The following is a 26,317-nucleotide window of genomic DNA, read 5'->3' on the forward strand; positions in this document are numbered from 1 at the left end:
GCCCAATATGGCAGGCAGCGCACTTCCGCTCGGACGTGTAGGTTCGCAACCTGCCCACCATCTTGGGGCCTCAGGAGGCTAAAAAAACACGTGCTACCTGGCCTAATTTAGCCCCCCTCAAGTGTAGGTGTTAGCCGTGGCTTAGTGTGTAGCACTCTCACTTCTGAGTCAGAAGGTCGTGAGTTTATAATTAAGAATCATAGAATGGCTACAGCACAGAAGGAGGCCATTCAGCCTGTCGAGCCAGTGCCAGCTCTCTGCAAGGGCACTTCAGCTAGTCCCACTCCCCCACCCTTTCCCCCTAGCCTTGCAAAAAATTTTCCTTCCGGTACTTATCCAATTCCCTTTTGAAACCACGATTGAGTCTGCCTCCACCACCCTCTCAGGCAGTGCATTCCAGATCCTAACCACTCGCTGCGTAAAAAAGATTTTCCTCATGTCGCCTTTGCCAATCACCTTAAATCTGTGTCCTCTGGTTCTCGAACCTTCCGCCAATGGGAACAGTTTCTCTCTATCTACTCTGTCCAGGCCCCTCATGATTTTGAACACCTCTCTTAAATCTCCTCTCAACCTTCTCTGCTCTAAGGAGAACAACCCCAGATTCTCCAGTCTACCCACGTAACTGAAGCCTTTCATCCCTGGAATCATTTTCGTAAATCTTTTCTGCACACTCTCTAAGCCCTTCACATTCTTCTTAAAGTGTGGTGCCCAGAATTGGACACAATACTCCAGTTGAGGCCGAACCAGTGTTTTATAAAGGTTCATCATAACTTCCTTGCTTTTGCACTCTATACCTCTTATTTATGAAGCCCAGGATCCCGTAAGCTTTTTTAACTGCTTTCTCAACCTGCCCTGCCACCTTCAATGATTTGTGCACATATACCCCCAGTATATGGGGACAGGAACGGTAGCATAGTGGTAATGTCACTGGGTTAATAATGCAGTTAGACCTAGATTAATGATTCATCTAAAACATGAGTTATCAATTCCCACCACAACAGCAGTGGAATTTCAATTCACTTAATTAAATAAATCTGGAATAAAAAGCTAGTATCAGTAATGGTGACCATGAAACTATCAGATTGTCATAAAAACCCATCTGGTTCACTAATGTCCTTTAGGGAAAGAAATATGCTGCCCTTACCCAGTCTGGCCTATATGTGACTCCAGGCCCACAGCAATGTGGTTGACTCTTAACTGCCCTCTGAAATGGCCTAGCAAGCCACTCAGTTGCAACAAACCGATCTCTCTGTTCATACACCCCCTTTAGGATTGTACCCTTTAGTTTATATTGCCCCTTTTCATTTTCCCTACCAAAATGAATCACTTTGCACTTTTCTGTGTTAAATTTTATTTGCCATGTGTCCGCCCATTCCACCAGCCTGTCTATGTCTTCTTGAAGTCTATCACTCTCCTCCTCACTGTTCACTATACTTACAATTTTGTGTCATCTGCAAATTTTGAGATTGTGCCCTGTACACCCAGGTCCACATCATTAATATACATCAAGAAAAGCAGTGGTCCCAGTACTGACCCCTGGGGAACACCATTGTATACCTTCCTCCAGTCCGAAAAACAACCGTTCACCACTACTCTGTTTCCTGTCACTTAGCCAATTTCGTATCCATGCTGCCACTGTCCCTTTTATTCCATGGGCTTCAACTTTGTTGGCAAGCCTATTACGTGGCACTTTGTTTTGGAAGTCCATGTACACCACGTCAACCGCATTGCCCTCATCAACCCTTTCTGTTACCTCATCAAAGAACTCAATCAAGTTAGTTAAACACGATTTGCCTTTAACAAATCCGTGCTGGCTTTCCTTAATTAATCCACACTTGTCCAAGTGACTGTTAACTTTGTCCCTGATTATCGTTTCCAAAAGCTTCCCCACTACCGAGGTTAAACTGACTGGCCTGTAGTTGCTGGGTTTATCCTTACACCCTTTTTTGAACAAGGGTGTAACATTTGCAATTCCCCAGTCCTCTGGCACCAGCCCCGTATCTCTGGTGGATTGGAAGATTGTGGCCAGTACCTCCGTGATGTCCACCCTCAATTCCCTCAGCATCCTAGGATGCATCCCATCTGGTCCTGGTGACTTATCAAATTTAAGTACAGCCAATCTTTCTAGTACCTCCACTTTATCAATTTTTATCTCATCCAGTATCTCCACTCTCTCCTCTTTCACTATGTCTTTGGCAGTGTCTTCTTCCTTGGTGAAGACAGATGCAAAGTACTCACTTAGTACCTCAGCCATACCCTCTCCCTCCATGCATCGGTCTCCTTTTTGGTCCCTAATCGGCCCCACCCCTCCTCTTACTGGCCATTTATTATTTATATGCCTTTAGAAGACTTTTCACAGAATCACAGAATCACAGAAACCCCACAGTGCAGATAGAGGCACATATCCCACCCGATCCCCGTAACCCCTACACCAACACATATCCCACCCTATCCCCGTAACCCCACATATTTAATCCCCCTAACACTAAGGGTCAATTTATCATAGCCAATCAACCTAACCCGCACATCTTTGGACTGTGGGAGGAAACCGGAGCACCCGGAGGAAACCCACGCAAACACGGGGAGAATGTGCAAACTCCACACAGACAGTCACCCGAGGCCGGATTCGAACCCGGGTCCCTGGCGCTGTGAGGCAACAGTGCTAACCACTATGCCACCGTGCTTTTGGATTTGATAGTCAAACATCCGACGAACTAATATAAGAACATAAGAAATAGGAGCAGGAATAGGCCACTTGGCCCCTCGAGCCTGCTCCGCATTCAATAAGATCATGGCTGATCGTGGGCTCAAAGCCGCTTCCCAGCCCGCTCCCCATAACCCTTCACTCCCTTATCTTGCAAAAATCTGCCTATCTCCACCTTAAATGTATTTAATGTCCCAGCCTCCACAGCTCTCTGGGGCAGAGAATTCCACAAATTTATGACCCTCTAAGAGAAGAAGTTCCTCCTCCTCAGTTCTAAAAGGGCAACTCTTTATTCTGAGACTGTGCCCCCAAGTTCTAGGTTTCCCCATGAGGGGAAACATCCTCTCTGCATCTACCCTGTTGAGCCCCCTCAGTATCTTATATGTTTTGATAAGATCACCTCTCATTCTTCTAAATTCCAATGAGTAGAGGCTCAGCCTGCTCAACCTTTCCTCATAATTCAAACCCCTCATCTCTGGAATGAACCTAGTGAATCGTCTCTGAACTGCCTCCAATGCAAGTATATCCTTCCTTAAATAAGGAGACCAAAACTGTACGCAGTACTCAAGGTGTGGTCTCACCAATACCCTGTACAGTTGTAGCAGGACTTCCCTACTTTTAGACTCCAACCCCCTTGAAATAAAGGGCAACATTCCATTTGCCTTTTTGATTACTTGCTGTACCTGCATGTTAACTTTTTGTGTTTCATGCACAAGGATCCCCAGGTCCCTCTGAACTGTAGCATTTTGTAATCTCTCTCCATTTAAATAATAGCTTGCTTTTTTATTTTTCCTGCCAAAGTGGATAACCTCGCACTTTCCCACATTATACTCAATCTGCCAAATGTTTGCCCATTCACCTAGTCTGTCTCTATCCCTTTGTAGATTCTGTGAGTCCTCTGCACAACTTGCTTTCCCACCCACCTTTGTATCATCTGCAAACTTGGCTACATTACACTCGATCCCTTCATCCAACTCATTAATGTAGATTTTAAATAGTTTGGGCCCCAGCACCGATCCTTGTGGCACCCCACTAGTTACCGTTTGCCAACCAGAAAATGACCCATTTATCCCGACTCTCTGCTTTCTGTTAGTTAGCCAATTCTCTATCCATGCTAATATATTACCCCCAACTCCGTGAGCTCTTATCTTGTGCAGTAACCTTTTATGTGGCACCTTATCGAATGCCTTCTGGAAATCCAAATACACCACATCCACTGGCTCACCCTTGTCCACCCTACTTGTTACATCCTCAAAGAACTCCAGCAAATTTGTTAAACATGATTTCCCTTTCCTAAAACCATGCCAACTCTGTTTGACTGCAGTATGTTTTTCTAAATGCCCTGCTACTGCTTCCTTAATGAAGGACTCCGGCATTTTCCCAACGATAGATGTTAGGCTAACTGGTCAATAGTTTCCTGCTTTCTGTCTCCCTACTTTCTTAAATAGTGACAAACATCCACTACAAGCCCACTGACTCCCACAGCTACCTGAACTACACTTCCTCCCACCCCGCCTCCTGTAAGGACTCTATTCCATTCTCCCAGTTTCTCCATCTCCGCCGCATCTGCTCTGACGATGCCACCTTCCACACCAGTACTTCCGATATGTCTTCCTTTTTCCTCAACCGTGGATTCCCCTCTACCGTGGTTGACACGGCCCTCAACTGTGTCCGTTTCATTTCCCGCATTTCTGCTCTCACCCCTTCTCCCTCCCTCCCAGAACCACAATTGGGTTCCCCTTGTCTTCACCTTTCACCTCACCAGTCTCCAAATTTAACGTCTCATCCTCCGCCAAATCCGCCACCTCCAGCGTGATCCCACTACCAAACACATCTTCCCCTCCCCCCTTTCAGCATTCCGAAGGGAGCGTTCCCTCTGAGACACACTGGTCCACTCCTCAACCACCCCCTCCCTTTCCCACGGCACCTTCCCGTGCAAGCGCAGGAGATGCAACACCTGCCCTTTTACCTCCTCCCTTCCCACTGTCCAGGGCCCCAAACACCCCTTCCAGGTGAAACAGCGATTTACTTGTAATTCTTGCAATTTAGTATACTGTATTCGCTGCTCACGATGCGGTCTCCTCTACATTGGGGAGACCAAACGCAGATTGGGCGACCGCTTTGCGGAACACCTCCATTCAGTTCGTAGGCGTGATCCTGAGCTTCCGGTCGCCTGTCACTTTAATTCTCCGCTCCACTCCCACTCTGACCTCTCCGTCCTCGGCCTCTTGCACTGTTCCAACGAAGATCAGCGTAAGCTCGAGGAACAGCACCTCATCTTTCGATTCGGCACTTTACAGCCTTCTGGACTCAACATTGTGTTCAACAATTTCAGTTCATAACCTCTGCCCCTATTTTTTCAAATGGCAGCTGTTGATGATTCTGCCATTCCCATTTTCAGCTCATCTAGACCCATCTTTTGTTTCTTAACTTGTCCCATTACCATCTCCTTTTGCCTTGCACCATCATCCCTTTTGTCATTTAATCTCTCCCGCCTTCCACCCTATCTCAGACCTTCCCCTTTTGTTCTTTCCTCCCCTCCCCGCTTTCCCTGCCCCTGCACCTGTTTAAAAATCTGTTGCATCTCTAACTTTTTCCAGTTCTGACTAAAGGTCATCGACCTGAAAAGTTAACTCTGTTTCTCCACAGATGCTGCCTGACCTGCTGAGTGTTTCCAGCATTTTCTGTTTCTATTTCAGATTTCCAGCATCCGCAGTATCTTGATTTTGTGTTCGACCTTCCTGTATTGTCTCATAGTTTGACCCCACCTAATACCGTACTATTTCTTACTCCAGTGCTATCTGTCTCTCCCAATCCTTTGTGCACCATGGTTCTCCTTTCTAATGCTACATCCTGGTGTCCATCCCCCTTTCCAAATTAGTTTAAACCCTCCCCAAAAACACTAGCAAACGCTCCCCGCGAGGACATTGGTCCCGGCTCTGTTGAGGTGCAAACCGTGTGGACTGTACAGGTCCCACCACCTCCAGAAACGGTCTCAATGTCCCAGAAATCTGAATCCCTCCCTCCTGCACCATCTCTCCAGCCACGCATTCATCTGCTCTATCCTTCTATTCCTGTACTCACTTGCTCGTGGGCCGGGAGTAATCCGGAGATTACTACCTTTGAGGTCCTGCTTTTTAATCTCTTTCCGAGCTCCCTAAAATCTGCCTGCAGGAGCTCATTCCTCTTTCTACCAATGCCGTTGATACCGATATGGACCATGACCTCTGGCTGTTCACCCTCCCCCCTCAGATTGTCCTGCAGCCGCTCAGTGACATCTTTGACCATGGTACATAGAAACATAGAAACATAGAAGATAGGAGCAGGAGTAGGCCGTACGGCCGCTTGAGCCTGCTCCGCTATTCAATGCGATCATGGCTGATCATCCAAATTCAGTACCCGGTCCCTGATTTCTCCCCATACCCCTTGATCCCTTTAGCCTTAAGAAATATATCCAACTCCTTCTTGAATATATTTAATGAATTGGCCTCAACTGCCTTCTGTGGTAGAGAATTCCACAGGTTCACCACTCTCTGGGTGAAGAAATTCCTCCTCATTTCTGTCCTAAATGGCCTACCCCTTATCCTTAGACTGTGACCTCTGGTTCTGGACTCCCCGACCATCGGGAACATCCTTCCTGCATCTAGTCTGTCCAGTCCTGTCAGAGTTTTATAAGTTTCAATCAGATCCCCTCTCATTCTTCTAAACTCCGGCGAGTACAAGCCCAATCGACCCAATCTCTCCTCATACGTCATTCCTGCCAGCCCAGGCATCAGCCTGGTGAATCTTTGCTGAACTCCTTCCATGGCAAGAACATGCTTCCTCAGATAAGGCGACCAAAACTGCACACAATACTCAAGATGTGGTCTCACCAAGGCCCTGTACAACTGCAGCAAGGCATCCTTGTTCCTGTACTCAAACCCTCTCGCTACGAAGGCCAACATACCATTTGCATTCTTAACCGCCTGCTGCACCTGCATGCTTACCTTCAGCGACTGGTGCACAAGGACGCCCAGGTCTCGTTGCACTTCCCCGTTTCCCAATCTATTGCCATTCAGATAATAATCTGCCTTCCTGTTTTTGCCACCAAAGTGGATAACCTCACATTTATCCACGTTATATTGCATCTGCCATGCTTCTGCCCAATCACCCAACCTGTCCAAATCATCCTGGAATTTCTCGGCATCCTCCTCACAGCACACACGCCCACCCAGCTTTGTGTCATCTGCAAATTTGGAGATATTACATCAATTCCCTTGTCTAGATCATTAATGTATATTGTGAATAGCTGGGGTCTGTCGTGTCCATGTGTAGATAAAGACACTGAAGACAGGAGTTGGTTCATAGGTATTTACTAAGCAAGTCTGGGGGGGGTTTCTAAAGGATATACACAATACACAGGCTTATATAGCCCAAGTGGCAATTACCGGCATTACGCACACCTGGGGCTCTTAAAGGCACATACACCACAATTCCTCCCCTTCTAGCTAACCAGTACATCATATTTTAAGTAATTATTAATTACATGTTATATGCAAAATAATATACATTGCTGTATTAATTAATTATAAGTTAGTCTCTCAGGAGGCTTCCTGACTCGGTCCGGATAACGCCTCGGGGGTGTAGTAGTTTCTGGTGGTGTAGTAGGCTCTTCTGGCAAGGCTGATTCGGCTTGAAGGCCAGTGTCGGGTTCATCGGGCTCCAGTATCACCGGATCGGAGGTAGATATGGGTATCTCTACTTCATCGTTAGATGTATAGAGTGGTGGTGCAGGTTGTCCCTTTTCGGATGACTTGATGATTTGGTCAGCATGGCGCCTTATTATGCTGTCTCCGATGTCCACGGTATACATCAGTGGTCCTAATCGTGTGCAGATAGTTCCAGGCTGCCATTTCTCGGTACGGTAGTCCCGGGCCAAAACCGGTTGGCCTATCTGGAAGGCCCTAGTTGGCCTTTCATTCATGCCCTGAAACTGTCGGTTCTCCACGTCCCTTCGGATGTTGGGCTTGACCAAATCCAGCCGGCATCTTAGGTTTCTATTGTAGAACATCATGGCGGGAGTTTGGTTAGTAACCATATGCGTTGCATTCCTATATGCAAATAAGAAGTTATCCACCTTGTGCTGAAGTTTTATGTCTTCATTACCCATGGCCTTGATGGCCTTCTTGAAGGTCTGGACAAACCTTTCAGCCAATCCATTGGTGGCGGGATGGTATGGGGCGGACGTGTAGTGCTTTACCCCATTGTTCTTTAAGAACTTTCTGAATTCTTCGGACACAAATTGCGGTCCATTATCAGAACATATCTGCTCCGGCAGCCCATTCCTGGCAAATATGGTCCTTAATACTGTGATGGTTTTTTCCGTGGTGGTGGAGGACATCTTTATTACCTCCGGCCACTTGGAGTGTGCATCAACTGCGATTAAGAACATTGAGTCCATAAATGGACCAGCAAAGTCGATGTGCACCCTTTGCCAGGGAGATGAGGGCCACTCCCATGGATGTAGAGGGGCCTGTGGCGGAGCATTTTGGACCTTCTGGCATCCTAGGCAGCTCTTGGTCATGTCTTCGATGTCTCCATCGATACCTGGCCACCATACAAACGCCCTAGCTAGGTTCTTCATTTTCACTCCACCCAGATGCCCCTCGTGAAGCTCCTTTAGCACTTTATCCTGGAGTTTGGGTGGAATCACCACTCTGGATCCACACATCAAGGTTCCTCGGCACACTGACAGCTGTTCTCTTCTTTGCGAGAATGCTGGCAACAGTGGTTCGCCATGTGCTGGCCATCCCTTCACTGTTAAATCGTAGACCCGTGAGAGAGTAGGGTCATTTCTTGTCTCCCTTTCAATGGCAGAATTTGTCACCGGTAGACATTCCACTATGGTAGAGTGGAATATCTCTACTGGGTCTACTGTAGGTGCCTCTTCTATCGTTGGCAACGGTAGGCATGATAAACCGTCAGCATTCCCATGCTGTTTTGACCCTTTGTATTCAATGTTGTATTGGTGTGCCCCTAGAAAAAGGGACCACCTCTGTAGTCTTTGGGCCGTCATAATGGGGACACCTTTTTTAGGGTTGAATATGGAGATGAGGGGTTGATGGTCAGTCAGCAAGGTAAATTTTTGTCCGTGTAGGTAATGGTTGAATTTCTTCACTCCCCATACCAGGCTGAGTGCTTCCCTGTCTATCTGGGCATAGTTACGCTCAGCTGAGTTCAATGAGCGTGACGCAAAAGCTATCGGCCGTTCCAAGCCATCAGGGAATCTATGGGACAATACCGCTCCTATGCCGTAAGGGGATGCATCACACGCCAGTCTGATTGGTAGTGATGGGTTGTAATGAGCCAAAATTTTCTCGGATGTGATTAAGGCCTAGAAATTGGGTTCTGGTCTTGCCAGGGCTGCAGCGCCAGAAAGTTTGCGCCAGCGGTAATGCGGCAGCGCCCGACGAAAATTCGGGTGCGCCGGGCCCAGACGGCGGCGGGCGCTAAAACCCTCCTTTAGCGCCTCAAAACGGGCGTGAACTTGGGTTTCCCGGCGCTAATCCCCCGCTGCGGCACCCGATGCGGTGCGGCAGGCGGGGGAACTGCAGACCTCCTCCTCCTGTTAAGGAGGAGCTGCCTGCAGCCGACAACTGTCCGGCGGATTGACCCGACATCTGAGCCCGGCACCTCAGGGAAGTGCCGGGCTCGCATGAGACACTGATCAGGGCCGCGGGGGGGGGAATGCAGGAGTCCGGGAAGGGAGGTGCGGGCAGGCGGCCGCCGGGAACGCGGCCGGCCGCCGCTCCACCTTTATGCGCCGGCGCACACTGGGGGAAGACTCTGTTGCCAGAGTCTTAGTTGCGTCTGCCACGGGCGAGGCGGGCGCAATTGAATTTCGGCTTGGGGCCGGGTTACCACGGCAACCGGGACGCTGCGCACACCGATGACGTCATCGGTGCCGGCGCAGCGCTACCGGTCTACCGCCGCGGAAGGGCCCCAGGCAATTTAGGAACCGGCGCCAATTGCAGCGCCAGGCCTTCTAGCGCCGCAAAATCGGTGCTAAGGGCACTGAATTTCTAGGCCTAAGTCTTTACATTTATGGAAGGCACATTTACAGTCTTCGTTCCATTTCCAAATCACTCCTGTCTGTAGAAGATCATTAAGAGGGTGTAGAATAGTTGATAAGTTCGGTAAAAATTTATGATAGTAATTTATTAATCCCAGGAATGACCTTAATTGTGAAACATTTTCAGGTGCTGGAGCTTTTATAACTGCTTCAATTTTTTCAGGTGACTTATGCAACCCTTCCTTATTAATCATGTGGCCACAATATGATATCTGATTTTGGAAAAATTCGCACTTGGGGCGATTTGCTCGTAGGCCCCGTTCTTTCAGCCTAGTGAGCACCTGCTCCAAATTGGCAAGGTGCTCGTTGTTGTTTTCTCCTGTTATAAAGATGTCGTCTAGGTAGCATTGAGTCCCCGGAATCCCTTGCAGGACTTGCTCCATAGCTCTTTGCCAGATAGCTGGAGCTGATGCTATTCCAAAAACTAGTCGATTATACTGGTACAGGCCTTTGTGTGTGTTTATTGTGAGATACTTTTTAGAGGTCTCCTCAACCTCCATCTGTAGATATGCCTGTGCCAAGTCAATTTTTGTGAAACGTTTCCCTCCGGATAGTGAGGCGAAAATATCTTCTATCCTCGGAAGAGAATACTGTACCGTGTGAAGGATCGGGTTTACAGTCACCTTAAAGTCCCCACAGATGCGAATTTTTTTCTGTTCCTCAGAGTTATTTTTCAATGTTTTTTTCATGACTGGAACGATGGGTGTTGCCCATTCGCTCCAATCTATTTTGGATAATACGCCTGCCTTTTCCAAATTCTTCAGCTCTGCCTCGACTGCCGGACGTATTGCGTATGGCACCGGTCTTGCTTTAAAAATTTTTGGAATTGCTGTATCTTCCACTTTTATTGAGGCGGTGATGCCTTTCAAGGTTCCTAGTTTCTCTTGAAACACTTCTTTGGCGTTGGCCAAGATGTCTTTTAATCGTTCAGGTATGATGTCATCATTGTTTTTTTCCTTACTGGTCACCGTCAGTGCCTGAATGGAGTGCCAGTCTAAACGTATCTTCCTTATCCATTCACGTCCCAACAACGGTGGACCACCATCTTGTAGAATGTATAAATACAACTTTTGTATTTCTTTGCCGTTGTATACCACAGGCACCCTTATTTTTCCTTTGGGGTAGACTTTCTGCCCCGTATATGTTTTTAAGATAATGGATGTGTCTTTTAGAGGTATATGCGAAAATAGCCTCTCATAATCTCGTCGATTTATTACGGTTAGAGCTGATCCTGTATCTAGCTCCATTTTAACTGGGGACCCTGCTATTGTGAGGGTAACCCAAATGGTTTGGTAATCCTCTTTGGCCAGTACATTATGTAATTTGAGACAGCTTAGTCTCTTGTTTCCGGAGTCGCTATCGCTATTCTGGTCTTCGGAGCTATTGTCCGTCATCATTTGTACCTTCCTGTACTTTTCTTTATTGATTTTTTGTTTTCTGTCAGTGGATTTATTTTGTCCAGATTGGCATACCCGTGCAATGTGTCCAATCTTACCACATTGCCTGCATGCTTTGCCCTTGAACCAGCAGTCCCTCTGGTTATGGGTGGATCTGCCGCAGCGATAACATCTTCCGAACTCCTGTGTCATTTTATGGGTGCCGAAGTCCTGTGTCTCTTGTTGTATCTCTGCAGCTCCTTTTGCTGCTGCTTCGTATGATACAGCCATACTGAAAGCTTTGTCCAATGTTAAATCTTTTTCAGAAAGCAGTCTTTTTTGTGTTCCTTCACTTAAGAGACCGCAAACAAATTTGTCTCGAAGATAATCCGATAGTCCTGCTCCGAATTGGCAGTACTTTGATAGCTTTCTTAATTCGGTTAGGTAATCAGCGTTACTTTCATCCTTGTGTTGATTCCTCTTGAAGAACTTGAATCGTTCCGCTATCAGCAGTGGTGTTGGGTTTAAATGCTCCTGCAGGGTATCAACAATTTCTTTAAAAGTCTTGTCCTTTGGTTTGGCTGGAGTGATTAAATTTCGTAACAGCCCGTATGTCTTCGCGCCCATTAAGTTCAGAAGTACTGAAGCTTTTTTTTCATCTGTTATTCCATTTGCAGTGCAATAAACCTCTACTCTTTCCACGTATGTGGTCCAATCTTCTATTTCGCCATCAAAAGCCTCAATATTACCAGATTTAGGCATTTCAGAAAAGATATGGCGCTTCCCGTGCTTTTTTTTTCTCTCTGTAGCAACGATATGGCGCTTCCCGCGCTTTCCCGCCGCTGCTACCGATAACAACGCTGTTTTACTGTGGTTTCCGTTTATTCACTGTTGGAGACTCGTTCCCGACGGAGGTCTAAACGCTGACCTGCTTGCCGTGCCGGCCGTCTCTCGAGTGCACCCTCCCAGTCCGTTATTGCTTGCCTCCGATTTCGCTGCCTGTCTCAGCTGTAGAGCCCGCCGCTGGAGCTCCAGCCTGACGCCCAGGAAGGATTAGCGCAGTACCTGTCACCAGCTTGGCCAGCTGGTGAAACCACAGTTTCTCTTACTTCCTTGAGTCTTCTGGACGCTGGAGGAATCGATGTCCTTGAGGTGCTGCCGAATTGCAGGTAAGTCCGTTTCCACTTCGTCGCCACTGTAGTGTCCGTGTGTAGATAAAGACACTGAAGACAGGAGTTGGTTCATAGGTATTTACTAAGCAAGTCTGGGGGGGGGGTTTCTAAAGGATATACACAATACACAGGCTTATATAGCCCAAGTGGCAATTACCGGCATTACGCACACCTGGGGCTCTTAAAGGCACATACACCATAATTGCTCTTAAAGGCACATACACCACAGGGTCCAAGGACCGATCCCTGCGGTATCCCACTAGTCACTGCCTGCCACTCGGAAAAAGACCCGTTTATTCCAACTCTTTGCTTTCTGTCTGCCAACCAGTTCTCTATCCAAGTCAAAACCTTGCCCCCAATCCCATGTGCCTTAACTTTATATGCTAATCTCTTATGCGGGACCTTATCAAAAGCCTTCTGAAAGTCCAAATACACCACATCCACTGGTTCTCCGTTATCTATTTTACCAGTTACATCCTTAAAAAATTCCAGTAGGTTATTCAAGCACGATTTACCTTTTGTAAATCCATGTTGACTTTGTCCGATCCTGTCACTGTTTTCCAAGTGCTCTGCTATTACATCTTTTATAATGGACTCTAGCATTTTCCCCACTACCGATGTCAGGCTTACCGGTCTATAATTCCCCGTTTTCTCACGACCACCTTTTCTGAATGGTGAAGTACCATTAGCTACCCTCCAATCCATGGGTACTGTTCCAGATTCCATCGAATGTTGGAAGATGATCAGCAATGCATCTACTATTTCTAGGGCCACTTCCTTAAGTACCCTAGGATGTAGGTTATCAGGCCCTGGGGATTTATCGGCCTTCAATCCCATCAATTTCCCTAACACCATTTCCCTACAAATACTGATTCCTTTCAGTTCCTCCCTTTCATCAGACCATATGTTCCCCGACATCTCTGGGAGGTTATTTGTGTCCTCCTTTGTGAAGACAGAACCAAAATATGTATTTAATTGGTCTGCCATTTCTTTGTTCCCCGTTATAAATTCCCCTGATTCTGACTGCAAGGGAGCTACGCTTGACTTCACCAATCTTTATCTCTTCACATATCTATAAAAGCTTTTGCAGTCAGTTTTTATGTTCCCTGCAAGCTTACTCTCGTGTTCTATTTTCCCCTTCTTAATTAATCCTTTTGTCTTCTTTTGTTGAATCCTAAACTGCTCCCAATCCTCAGGTTTACTGCTTTTTCTGGCCAATTTATATGTCCTCTCCTTGGATCTTATGTTATCTCTAATTTCCCTTGTTAGCCATGGTTGAGTCACCTTTTTTGTTTTATTTTTATGCCAAACTGGGATGAACAAATTCTGTAGTTCATCCATGCGGTCTTTGAATGTTTGCCATTGCCTATCCACCGTCAACCCTTTGATTGACATTCCCCAATCAATCCTACCCAACTCGCGCCTCAGACCATCGTAGTTTCCTTTATTTCAATTCAGGACCCTAGTCTCTGAGTCAACAACTTCATTCTCCATCTTAATGAAGAATTCAATCATATTATGATCACTCCGACCCAAGGGGCCTCGTATAACAAGATTGCTAATTAATCCTTTCTCGTTACATAATACCCAGTCTAAGATGGCCTGATCTCTGGTTGGTTCCTCGACATATTGGTCCAGGAAACCATCCCGTAAACACTCCAGCAATTCCTCCTCCACAGTATTGTTACTAATTTGGTTAGCCCAATCTATATGTAGATTAAAGTCACCCATGATGACTGCTGTGCCCTATTGCACGCTTCTCTAATTTCCCTTTAAATGCCACACCCAACCTCCGCATTACTGTTTGGAGGTCTATATACCACTCCCACTAACATTTCCTGCCCCTTGGTATTTCTCAGTTCTACCCATACAGATTCCACATCATCAGAGCTAATATCCTTCCTTACTATTGTGTTAATCTCCTCTTTAACCAGCAATGCTACCCTACCTCCTTTCCCTTTTTGCCTATCATTCCTGAATATTGAATACCCCTGGATGTTGAGTTCCCAACCTTGGCCACCCTGGAGCCATGTTTCCGTAATCCCAACCAAATCATATTCGTTTACCTCTATTGGCGCAGCTAATTCATCCACCTTATTACGAATGCTCCTCGCATTAAGACACAAAGCCTTCAGGCTTGTTTTTTTAACGCTCTTAGACCTATTAGAATTATTATTTACTGTGGCCATGTTTGATTTAAACCGTTGATTTCTCTGACTGCCACTTTTGTTTTTCTCCTTCCTATCTTTTGCTTTTATCCTTGTTTCCCTTTCCTCTGTCTCCCTGCTCAGGTTCCCAACCCCCTGCCATTTTTGTTTAAACCCTCCCCCAGAGCACTAGCAAACACTCCCCCTAGGACATCGGTCCCGGCCCTGCCCAGGTGCAAGCCGTCCGGTTTGAACTGGTCCCACCTCCCCCAGAACTGGTTCCAATGTCCCAGGAATTTGAATCCCTCCCCCTCGCACCATTCCTCTAGCCACGTATTCATCTGAAATAGCCTTCTATTTCTACTCTGACTAACATGTGGCACTGGTAGCAATCCCGAGATTACTACCTTTGAGGTCCTATTTTTTAATTTACCTCCTAACTCCCTATATTCAGCTTTTAGGACCTCATCCCATTTTTTACCTATATCGTTGGTACCTATGTGCACCACGACAACTGGCTGTTCATCCTCTCCTTCCAAAATGTTCTGCAGCCGCTCTGAGACATCCTTGATCCTTGGCACCAGTGAGGCAACATTCCATCCTGGAATCACATCTGCGGCCGCAGAAACGACTGTCTGCTCCCCTAACTATTGAATCTCCTATCACTGTTGCTGTCCTGATCTTCCTCCTCCCCCGTCCTGTACAGCTAAGACACCCGTGGACTTGGCTCTGGCTGTACTCCCCAGAGGAACCATCGCCCTCATCAGTAATATCGGTTAGAGAGTGAGATGCACTCAGGGTACTCCTGCACTCCCTGCCTGGTCCTACGTGGTTGTTCAGGACACGAGAAGCATCCTGGAGTTCCCACATGGCACAGGATAGGCATTTCACGGGACTGAGTGTCCTGCCATGCCTCTGCTTAATAGACTATTAACTAACTTAACACCAATAAACTCAAGACTTAAAAAAAAACAATCTCCAGCTACTCACCAATTTTATTTTCTTCCCTTTTTAACTCCTTCCCTTGTGCTGACGTCACTTACCTCACTCCCTGATGCTCGCGCTCTCTCCGGGCTCCGGGCTCTCGGGCCTACCTTTATCTCCAGCTGCTCCTCTCGCTCTCTCCTCCTTCCCCCTCTGCTCCGAATTCCCACTCTCTCCAAATTTCCTACTTTGGCACTCTGTTTAGAAACACTCCATTTTGGATCACTCTATGCGGACCACTCTGTTTGAATTCCACTCTCGAGACTTGAGCAGATAATCCACTCCCAGTGCAGTGCTGAGGGAGTGCCGCACTGTCGGAGGAGGAGCCATTTTTCCGATGAGACGTTAAACCGAGGCTCCGTCTGCCCTCTCAGGTGGACGTAAAAGATCCCACGGCTACTATTCAAAAAAAAGCAGGGGGAGTTCTCCCCAATGTCCTGGCCAATATTTATCCCTCAACCAACATCACTAAAATCGGATTAGCTAGTCATTTGTCTCATTGCTGTTTGTGGGAGCTTGCTGTGCACAAATTACCTGCCGCGTTTCCTACATTACAACAGTGGCCACACTTCAAAAAGTACTTCAGTGGCTGTAAAGCACTTTGGGACGGCCTGTGGTCATGAAAGGCGCTAGATAAATGCAAGTTGATTTATTTTCTTTCTTTTTTCCTTTTTTTCTTTCTTTTTCTCCTTCCTTCCCTTCCCTCTCTCTTTCTTTTTCTTCTTTCTTTCTTTCTTTCTTTCTTTCTTTCTTTCTTTCTTTCTTTCTTTCTTTCTTTCTCTCTCTACCGCTGATCTGAAACAGACCCTCTAATGCTCCTGCTTGTGTTTAAGTTGAGGCCACCTTCCATTGCCTTGAAGGTGCTATAAAAACTGAGTGAGGGAAATGGGTTGCTGAGTCTTTCAGATCAAGAAACAGGAGATTTACAAGTTGAAATGATAAGTGCTTCCTCTCAGCTTGGCTCGGGTTCCTAATAAACTTGTAAATTTCCCCATTGGGCAAAAAGATATCTAGCGCTTTTATCGGGTTCAAAGTATTTTCACGGACGAGTCAGGTATCTATTTCACTCTTTAGATTTTACCCTGGACACGAGGGAATCCAGCCATGGCTGCATGTCCGAGAGCTCTCTCATTCCGGCCGTTGGTGTCCATGGGGAAGGAGATCCTGGCAGGGAGGGCATTGATGACCTGCTGGAGGTAGCTGTACCCTGCAGACCTGGAGGTGCGGACAATGTCCAGTGGAGCAGCCTGGACGGTTCCTGTGGCGAAGACGTTAAGTGGCAGTGGTGGCTTTGAGAGCCACTGGCAAAGTCGTGGCCTCTTGGTCCAGCAGGAAGCCGCTCCTGGCGCAACAGGCTGCATGGGTCCAGCGACATCCTTGTTGGTGAAGCGCAGCCTCCTCATGCACTGCTCCTCCGAAATATCCTAGAAAGCCGATCTTGTCCTACAGACCTTGACGGCTGGGTATGATCGATAGTTACAATCTTTAGCACTCACTTGCTAAAGTGGAAAAAGTGCTAGTAGGTGAGCACTTTGGTGATAGTGACCATAATATGGTAAGATTTAAGGTGGTCATGGAAAAGGACAGGGATGGGCCGGAAATAAAGGTTCTAAATTGGGGGAAGGCCGATTTTAATAGGATAAGGCAGGATCTGGCCAAAATGGACTGGGATCAGCTACTTGTAGGAAAATCCGCATCGGAGCAATGGGAGGCTTTCAGAAGGGAGATTGAGATCATACAAGGGCAACATGTTCCCATAAATGTCAAGAGTGGTTCCAAAAACCACAGGGAACCGTGGATGTCAGGGGATATACGGGAATGGATTAGGAAAAAAAGGAGGGCTTTTGGTAGATACAAAAGGCTAAAGACGGAGGAAGCCCTAGAGGAGTACAAAAAGTGCAGGGGGATACTTAAAAAAGAAATTAGGAGATCAAGGAGGGGCCATGAAATAACACTGGCGAGCAAAATAAAGGAAAATCCGAAGATGTTTTATAAGTATATTAAGGGTAAAAGGATAACTAGGGAAAAAATAGGGCCCATTAGGGACAAAAGTGGCAATCTGTGTGTGGAGCCGGAAGATGTAGGAGGGGTTCTAAATGAATTTTTTGCATCTGTTTTCACTATGGAGAAGGACGATGTAGACATAGAAATAGGGCGGGGGGACTGTGATATGCTCGAACATATTAACATCGAGAGGGAGGAGGTATTGGCGGTTTTAGCTGGCCTAAAAATGGATAAATCCCCAGGCCCGGATGAAATGTACCCCAGGCTGCTGTGTGAGGCAAAGGAGGAGATTGCGGGGGCTCTAACGCATATATTCAGGACCTCTCTGGCCACAGGGGATGTGCCAGAGGACTGGAGAACCGCTAATGTCGTACCATTATTCAAGAAGGGTAGTAGGGAAAAACCGGGGAACTACAGGCCAGTGAGCCTAACATCAGTGGTAGGAAAATTACTGGAAAAAATCCTGAGGGACAAAATTTGTCTCCACTTGGAGAGGCAAGGATTAATCAGGGATAGTCAACATGGCTTTGTCAAGGGAAGATCATGTCTGACTAATTTGATTGAATTTTTTGAGGGGGTGACTAGGTGTGTGGATGAGGGTAACGCAGTGGATGTGGTATACATGGATTTCAGTAAGGCCTTCGATAAAGTCCCGCACAGGAGACTGGTCAAGAAGTTAAGAGCCCATGGAATCCAGGGTGCCTTGGCACATTGGATACAAAATAGATGGGGGAGAGCCAGTAGATGTGGTGTACCTGGACTTCCAAAAGGCCTTCGATAAGGTCCCACATAAAAGATTAGCATGGAAAATTGAGGCTCATGGGATAAAGGGGAAAGTTTTGGCGTGGATAGGGAACTGGCTGTCAGATAGAAAACAGAGAGTTGGAATAAACGGCTCATTTTCTGAATGGCAGGCAGTAACAAGTGGGGTACCACAGGGATCTGTCCTGGGCCCCCAGCTGTTCACAATTTACATTAATGACCTGGATCAGGGAGTCGGATGCAGCATTTCCAAATTTGCAGACGACACTAAACTAGGAGGGGGGGTGGGCTCAGAGGAAGAGACCAGGAAGCTCCAGAGCGATTTGGACAGACTGGGCGATTGGGCGGATAAATGGCAGATGCACTATAATGTGGACAAGTGCGAAGTTATCCACCTTGGGTGCAGGAACGGGAGGGCAAATTATTATTTAAATGGCAATAGATTGGGAGAGGGGGAAGTACAGAGAGACCTGGGTGTTCTTGTACACCAGTCACTGAAGGCGAGCATGCAGGTGCAACAGGCGGTCAAGAAGGCAAACGGTATGCTGGCCTTCATAGCAAAAGGGTTAGAATACAGGAACAGGGATACCTTGCTGCAGCTGTACAGGGCACTGGTGAGACCACACCTCGAGTACTGTGTACAGTTTTGGTCGCCTCATCTGAGGAAGGATGTTCTTGCCATGGAGGGGGTGCAGCGGCGATTCACCAGGCTGATACCAGGAATGGCGGGAATGACCTATGAGGAGAGACTATGTAGTTTAGGGATGTACACACTGGAGTTTAGAAGATTGAGAGGGGACCTCATAGAAGTGTATAAAATTCTGACAGGTCTAGACAGACTGGATGCAGAAGGAATGTTTCCCTTGGCGGGTGAGAACAGAACTAGAGGACATAATTTAAGGATAAGGGCTAAACCATTTAGGACAGAGATGAGGGGGAATTTCTTCACTCAGAGAGTGGTGAACCTGTGGAACTCATTGCCACAGAGGGCAGTGTACGCCAGCTCATTAAATATATTTAAGAGGGAATTAGATATATTTCTACGGGCAAAAGGGGTTAAGGGTTACGGAGAGAAGGCGGGGACGGGATACTGAATTAAAGGATCAGCCATGATCTCATCGAATGGCGGAGCAGGCACGAAGGGCCGAATGGCCTACTCCTGCTCCTATCTTCTATGTATCTATGTATCTATGTAAAACTGGCTTAGTGGCAGAAGGCAGAGGGTGATGGTCGAAGGTTGTTTTTGTGACTGGAAACCTGTGGCCAGTGGGGTACCACAGGGATCGGTGCTGGGTCCCTTGCTGTTTGTGGTCTACATTAATGACTTGGATATGAATGTAAAGGGTATGATCAGTAAATTCGCGGATGATACTAAAATTGGTAGGGTGGTAAATAGCGAGGAGGGTAGCCTCAGTCTGCAGAACGATATAGATGGGTTGGTCAGATGGGCGGAACAGTGGCAAATGGAATTTAACCCGGAAAAGTGCGAGGTGATGCACTTTGGGGGGTCTAACAAGGCAAGGGAATACACAATGAAGGGAAAGACCCTAGGCAAGACGGAGGGTCAGAGGGATCTGGGTGTGCAGGTACACAGATCCCTGAAGGCGGCGGAACAGGTGGATAAGGTGGTAAAAAAGGCATATGGGATACTTGCCTTCATTAGCCGAGGCATAGAATATAAGAGCAAGGAGGTTATGATGGAGCTGTATAAAACACTGGTTAGGCCACAGCTGGAATACTGTGTGCAGTTCTGGTCGCCACACTACAGGAAAGATGTGATCGCGTTAGAGAGGGTGCAGAGGAGGTTCACCAGGATGTTACCAGGGCTGGAGCGCTTCAGCTATGAAGAGAGACTGGGCAGATTGGGTTTGTTTTCCTTGGAGCAGAGGAGGCTGAGGGGGGACATGATTGAGGTGTACAAAATTGTGAGGGGCATAGATAGGATGGATGCTGAGGAGCTTTTCCCCTTAGTAGAGGGGTCAATAACTAGGGGGCATAGATTCAAGGTAAAGGGCGGGAGGTTTAGAGGGGATTTGAGAAAGAACTTTTTCACCCAGAGGGTGGTTGGAGTCTGGAACTCACTGCCTGAAAGGGTTGTGGAGGCAGAAACCCTCACAACATTTAAGAAGCATTTGGATGAGCATTTGAAATGCCATAGCATACAAGGCTACGGGCCAAATGCTGGAATATGGGATTAGATTAGACAGGGCTTGATGGCCGGCATGGACACGATGGGCCGAAGGGCCTCTATCCGTGCTGTATTACTCTATGACTCTATGACTCTATGATAACTCCCATGTGGTTCCAGAAAATCTGTTAATACTTCTAGAAACCTTTTTTGAGTTTGTAGCCTTGGCTCAGTGACTGGGATGTGGTCAGTAAGGAGGCCCGTGTAGAATTACAGCAACAATTGGCAACAGACAGTGATTCTGAGATAAGGGTTTGCAACACAAGGCCTCCATCGGTCCAAGGAGCCCACGCTTCCAGAGCCCTGGGGCACTGAACTGGTGGCTTTAATCGGCTTTGCATTTTTCTAAAAAAAAACAATTTCTACAAACCACATTATGGCAATGAAGTCAGACATTGACTTAATAATGACATGCAGTAAAAAAAAATGAGCGGCGCCTTGATGTAAAAGTCGAATGGACTACTCCTGTTTCACCTTCCTTTGCACTTCACCACTACATTCAGAGGGCCTTCAAGTCCCCTGATTATAATCGCCCTGCCATTGGCGGCCGTGCCTTCAGCTGCCAAGGTCCTAAGCTCTGGAATTCCCACCCTAAACCTCTCCGCCTCTCTACCTCTCTCTCCCCTTTAAGATGCTCCTTAGTGTCAGCTGTGGCTCAGTTGGTAACACACCTCGCCTTTAAGTCAAAGCAGTCGTGGGTTCAAGTCCCACTCCAGAGACTTAAACACATAAAGCTAGGTTGACTCTCCAGTGGAGTGCTGCACTGTCGGAGGTGCCATCTTTTGGATGAGACATTAAACCGAGGCCCCGTCTGCCCTCGCAGGTGGACGCAAAAGATCCCATGGCACTATTTTGAAGAAGAGCCGGGGAGTTATCCCCGGGGTCCTGGCCAATATTTACCTCTCAACCAACATCACTAAAAAACAGATTATCTGGTCATTAGCACATTGCTGTTTGTGGGAGTTTGCTGTGCGCAAATTGGCTACTGCGTTTCCCACATTACAACAGTGACTCCACTTCAAAACGTACTTCATTGGCTGTAAACCGCTTTGAGACATCCGGTGGTTGTGAACGGCGCTATAGAAATGCAATGCAAGTCTTTCAAACCTACCTCTTTGACCAAGCTTTTGTTCATCTGTCCTAACATCCCCTTGTGGGGCTCGGTGTCAGAGTTTGTTTGATTACGCTCCTGTGAAGCGCCTTGGGATGTTTTACAACATTAAAGGCGCTGTATAAATACAAGTTGTTTTTGTTTATTTATTCATGGGATGTGGGCGTCACTGGCAAGACCAGCATTTATTGCCCATCCCTAATTGCCCTTGAGAAGGTGGTGGTGAGCCGCCTTCTTGACAACTGAGTGGCTGGCTCGGCCATTTCAGAGGGCAGTTAAGAGTCAACCACGTTGCTGTGGGTCTGGAGTTACATATCGGCCAGACCGGGTAAGGGTGGCAGATTTCCTTCCCTAAAGGACATTTGTGAACCTGGTGGGTTTTTACGACAATCCGCTAGTTTCATGGTCACCATTACTGATACTAGCGCCTTATTCCAGATTTATTTAATTGAATTTAAATTGTTGATGGCACTTTCAGTAAGAAGATTGAGGGGTGATCTGATCGAGGGGTTTAAAATGTTAAAAGGATTCGATAGGACAGACACTGAGAAACTATTTCTACTGATGGGGGAATCAACCATTAGAGGACATAATCTTAAAATTAGAGCCAGGCCATTCAGGAGTGAAAAATGGAAGCACATTTTCACACAAAGGGGAGTGGGAAATCTGGAACTCTCTCCCTCAGCAGGCTTTGGGTGCTGGGGGACAACTGGAGCTTTCAAGGCTGAGATTGATAGATTTTTGTCAGGTAAGGGTATCGAGGGATATGGAACAAGAACAGGCAAGTGGAGTAGAGGAACAGATCAGCCAAGATCTCATTCAATGGCAGGTCAGCCTCGAGGGGTTGGATGGTCTCCTCCTGTTCCTGTGTTCCCGTGTCCTAAGAGGTTTAAAAAAAAATGGATATCTGAGGAAGAGAAGATTGAAAGTGACACAGTTTGAATAAGTAATCCATCCCCTGGCTCCTTGCAGCACATCTGGTTTAGTGAATCATTTTATTTTGCTCTGTTATTAGAAGGCCAGGCGGTTTGTAGCCCCCTTCACAGGCTATTATTTTCCAACGTTTCAATCTCAAAATCCGTGGATTAAGGGAAAGAGCTTCCAAGTTGGATAAAGTTTTAAGAACTTGGGAAAAGCCTCCAAAAACTCTGGAAAGAGGACATGTTCCTGCTGCAGCGAATTATCTGTGTTCAGATGGCTGTAAACGCTCCCACGGCACAATTCAAGGAAGAGAGGGGGACTTCTCCCCAGTATTGTGCCTCAAGCAACATCACTAAAACAGGTTAACTGGTCATTTTCTCATTGCTGTTTGTGGGAGTTTGCTGAGCGCAAATTGGCTGCCACGTTTACTACATTACAACAGTGACTACACTTCAAAAGTAATCAACTGGCCGTGATGTTTTCTGAGGTGCCCTGAGGATGTGAAAGGTGTTATATAAATTTATTTTTTCTATCTTTCTTTCTTTCTTTTTCTCCTTCCTTCCCCGCCCTCTCTCTTTCTTTCTTTTTCTCCTTTTCTTTCTTTCTTTCTTTCTTTCTTTCTTTCCTTCCTTCCTTCCCTACTACCTGATGTGCCTCAATGAATCAGAGACTCAACGTTAACGGAGCAAAGCAAGGCTTTTATTAACTCAGAAAGTAATACACAGTGGAGAAGTGTCTCTCATCCAGAGATCTGCTGTACTGCCTGTGAGACACGCTGGGGCCTGCTTAAGTAGGGGCCAGGTATGGGCGGAGCCCTACACACAATACAATACAGGTAAGGAAATGAAACTGAAACTAAACTCCCCTGCTTGTCACAGTCACAGGCACAATCAAACACAGAGAATACAGAGTGCCTGATGAATGGCATATTTCATCACACTACCTTCCTTCCCTCCTTCCTTCCTTCTGTACCCTGGTCTGCAAAGGGACTAGAAGGCGCAACTTGGGTAGGCCGAGTGACCTTTTCCTTTTTGTAGCTTCTCACCTGCTCGATTGCTTTTTGCATTCGAGATTCTAAAGGCACAGAATCCTGAGATAATTTGCAGGAGAAAGTGGTGAGTCTTTCCAATGTAGGAGCGAGGAGTGAGCTTTCTGCCTGCCCCATGGAACCAGTCGAAGGACCAAACCAATCGCATGGTGGGGGCTAATTAGCATTTCCTAGAAGCAGCTCACCGATTGGAGGAAAATCCGGAGAGAGACCGAGTAAGTTAAATCGGGGATGCGAGGTGCGGGGGGGGGGAAGGTGATCCCGGGGAGGGCTAAGGAGGGTCGGGCATTGGGGGGGTGGGGTCAATGTTTGTGAGGCATTAATGCTCTTACTGACCCCACAATAATCGCTTACAAACCTATCCTTCCACTTTCTCTCCGGCGGCCTGCAAAGGCTCCTCTTCACAATGACAAATGCAGAAAAAACAAAGGAACCCAGCAAACTGGTATATAGGCTTATGTTCGCTAGAGTTTAGAAGAATGAGAGGGGATCTCATTGAAACTTATAAAATTCTAACAGGACTGGACAGACTAGATGCAGGAAGGCTGTTCCCGATGGCGGGGGAGTCCAGAACCAGGGATCACAGTCTAAGGATAAGGGGTAAGCCTTTTAGGACAGAGATGAGGAGGAATTTCTTCACCCAGGGAGTGGTGAACCTGTGGAATTCTCTGCCACAGAGGGCGGTGGAGGCCAACTTATTAAATATATTCAAGAAGGAGTTAGATATATTTCTTAAGGCTAAAGGGATCAAGGGATATGGGGAGAAGGCAGGGACAGGGTACTGAATTTGGATGATCAGCCATGATCTCATTAAATGGCGGAGCAGGCTCGAGGGGCCGAATGGCCTACTCCTGTTCCTATCTTCTATGTTTCTATGTTTCTATGGTAGCAAACATAATCGTGAGAGAGTGAGGGAGGAACCAGGGAACAGGGAAAACAGGGAGCCAAGGGAATGAGGAATGAGAAACATCATGAGAATCAGGAGAAACAAAGAGCTGCTGAATGGGCGGGGATCAGGGCTGAACGTTGCGGTTTAATGCTGGGTTACACTCACTGGGGGAGATATTCCCCTCGAGGACCATTTGGGGCACTCAGTCAAAAATGTTTGAAAAGTTAGCCAGGCGCTAACCTTTTCGAACATTTGAGAAATTCCCATTTTTGCTCCAAGAGGGAAGTGGAACATTAAATCAAGCACTCCGCTGGCCTCCAGGAGTGCAAGAGTTGGGGATTGTCCCGATCCGGAGCGGTGTGCTCAGCAGCGCCACGTGTGGCCACGTGGTGTGCTGCCGCATTGCAGGGGCTCTTCCCGCAATTAAAGGGAAGGTCCCCACGCTGAGAGCTCGGCATTTTTTGGGGGGCATCTGCTGGAGCGGGAGTGCCGCGCCATCAGTCGAGTGCCTGATTTTTTTTCATGTCAGCCGCCCACTGCGCCTTTAAATGGCGCCCCGCGAGCGGCCGGCCTCACCGTTCGCAACCCCTGCAGCAGTCGCTAACATGGCCCAGCGTTGCTGCGGGGGCGCGAGGGGGAATCTTTCTCCTGAGGCGCTACCGGGGCACTGGGTCCAGAGATGATGTCATGACCTGCGGGCGCAGAAGATCAGGGCGATACCCGGTAGCGCCGCCACTAGCCTCCCGCGGAATTTCACGGGAGGGGCGTTTATCATCTCAGGGTGGGGTGGGGCGAAAAGCCATTTGCACCCCATTAGTGCCTCCCATTAGGGGCGCAAACCAGAGGTATTTCGCCCCCATTGTTTCCATGCTGTTCCATCACGTGCACTCAAAAAACACCATGCAAGAAAGAGGAGATGCAAAACACAGGACCATATTTGTGGAATCCTGCATACCATAAGCTGATGGCTCAGTACTCTCGCCTCTGAGTCAGCAGGTTATGGGTTAAAGTCCAACTCCAGAGACTTGAGCACAAAGTCCAGGCTGACACTCCCAGTGCCAGTACCGAGGGAGTGCTGCACTGTCAGAGGTGCCGTTTTTCTGATGAGACGTTAAACCGAGGCCCCGTCTACTCTCTCAGGTGGACGTAAAAGGTCCCATGGCACTATTTGCACTATCTGTTCTCCCCGGCGTCCTGGCTAATATTTATCCCTCAACTAACGACACTAAAAACAGATTAATTTATCTCATTTGCTGATTGCAAATTGGCTGTCGTGTTTTGCATTGCTACATTGTGACTACATTGCAAAAGGATTTGTGTACCTGGAGCATCAGCTCAGGGCTTGGTGACTTCCTTAGAATAGAATCACACAGCACAGAAGGAGGCCATTTGGCCCATCTGTGAAGGAGCGATCCAATTTGTCCCACTCTCCCTGCTCTTTCTTCATAGCCCCGAAAATGTTTTCCTTTCAAGTATTTATCCAAGTTACTAGTGAATCTGCTTCGCTGAGTGGGAATGGTGTTAAACACTGTTATGTCAGGTTCTGTATCACCTTTGAACGTCAAAACATTCTGATCCGGATTCATGGAAAAACAACTGGGAGAATTAAAAATGCCAAGTGTAGGGGCCATAAATAAATCCAATAGGGAATTCAGGAGAAACTTCTTTCCCCAGAGAGTGGTGAGAATGTGGAACTCACGACCACAGGGAGGGGTTGAGGCGAATAGTATAGATGCTTTTAAGGGGAAGCTAGATAGTTACATGAGAGAGAAAGGAATAGAAGGATATGCTGATGGGGTGAGGTGAAGTAAGGTTGGGAGGAGGCTGGAGTGGAGCATAAACACTGGCAAGGACCAGTTGGGCCGAATGGCCTGTTTCTGTGCCTTATGTTCGATGTAAT

The sequence above is a fragment of the Somniosus microcephalus genome, chromosome 3 (assembly GCF_052327205.1).
Source record: "Somniosus microcephalus isolate GS21.2 chromosome 3, FLI_Smic_1.0, whole genome shotgun sequence".
NCBI lineage: Eukaryota > Metazoa > Chordata > Chondrichthyes > Squaliformes > Somniosidae > Somniosus > Somniosus microcephalus.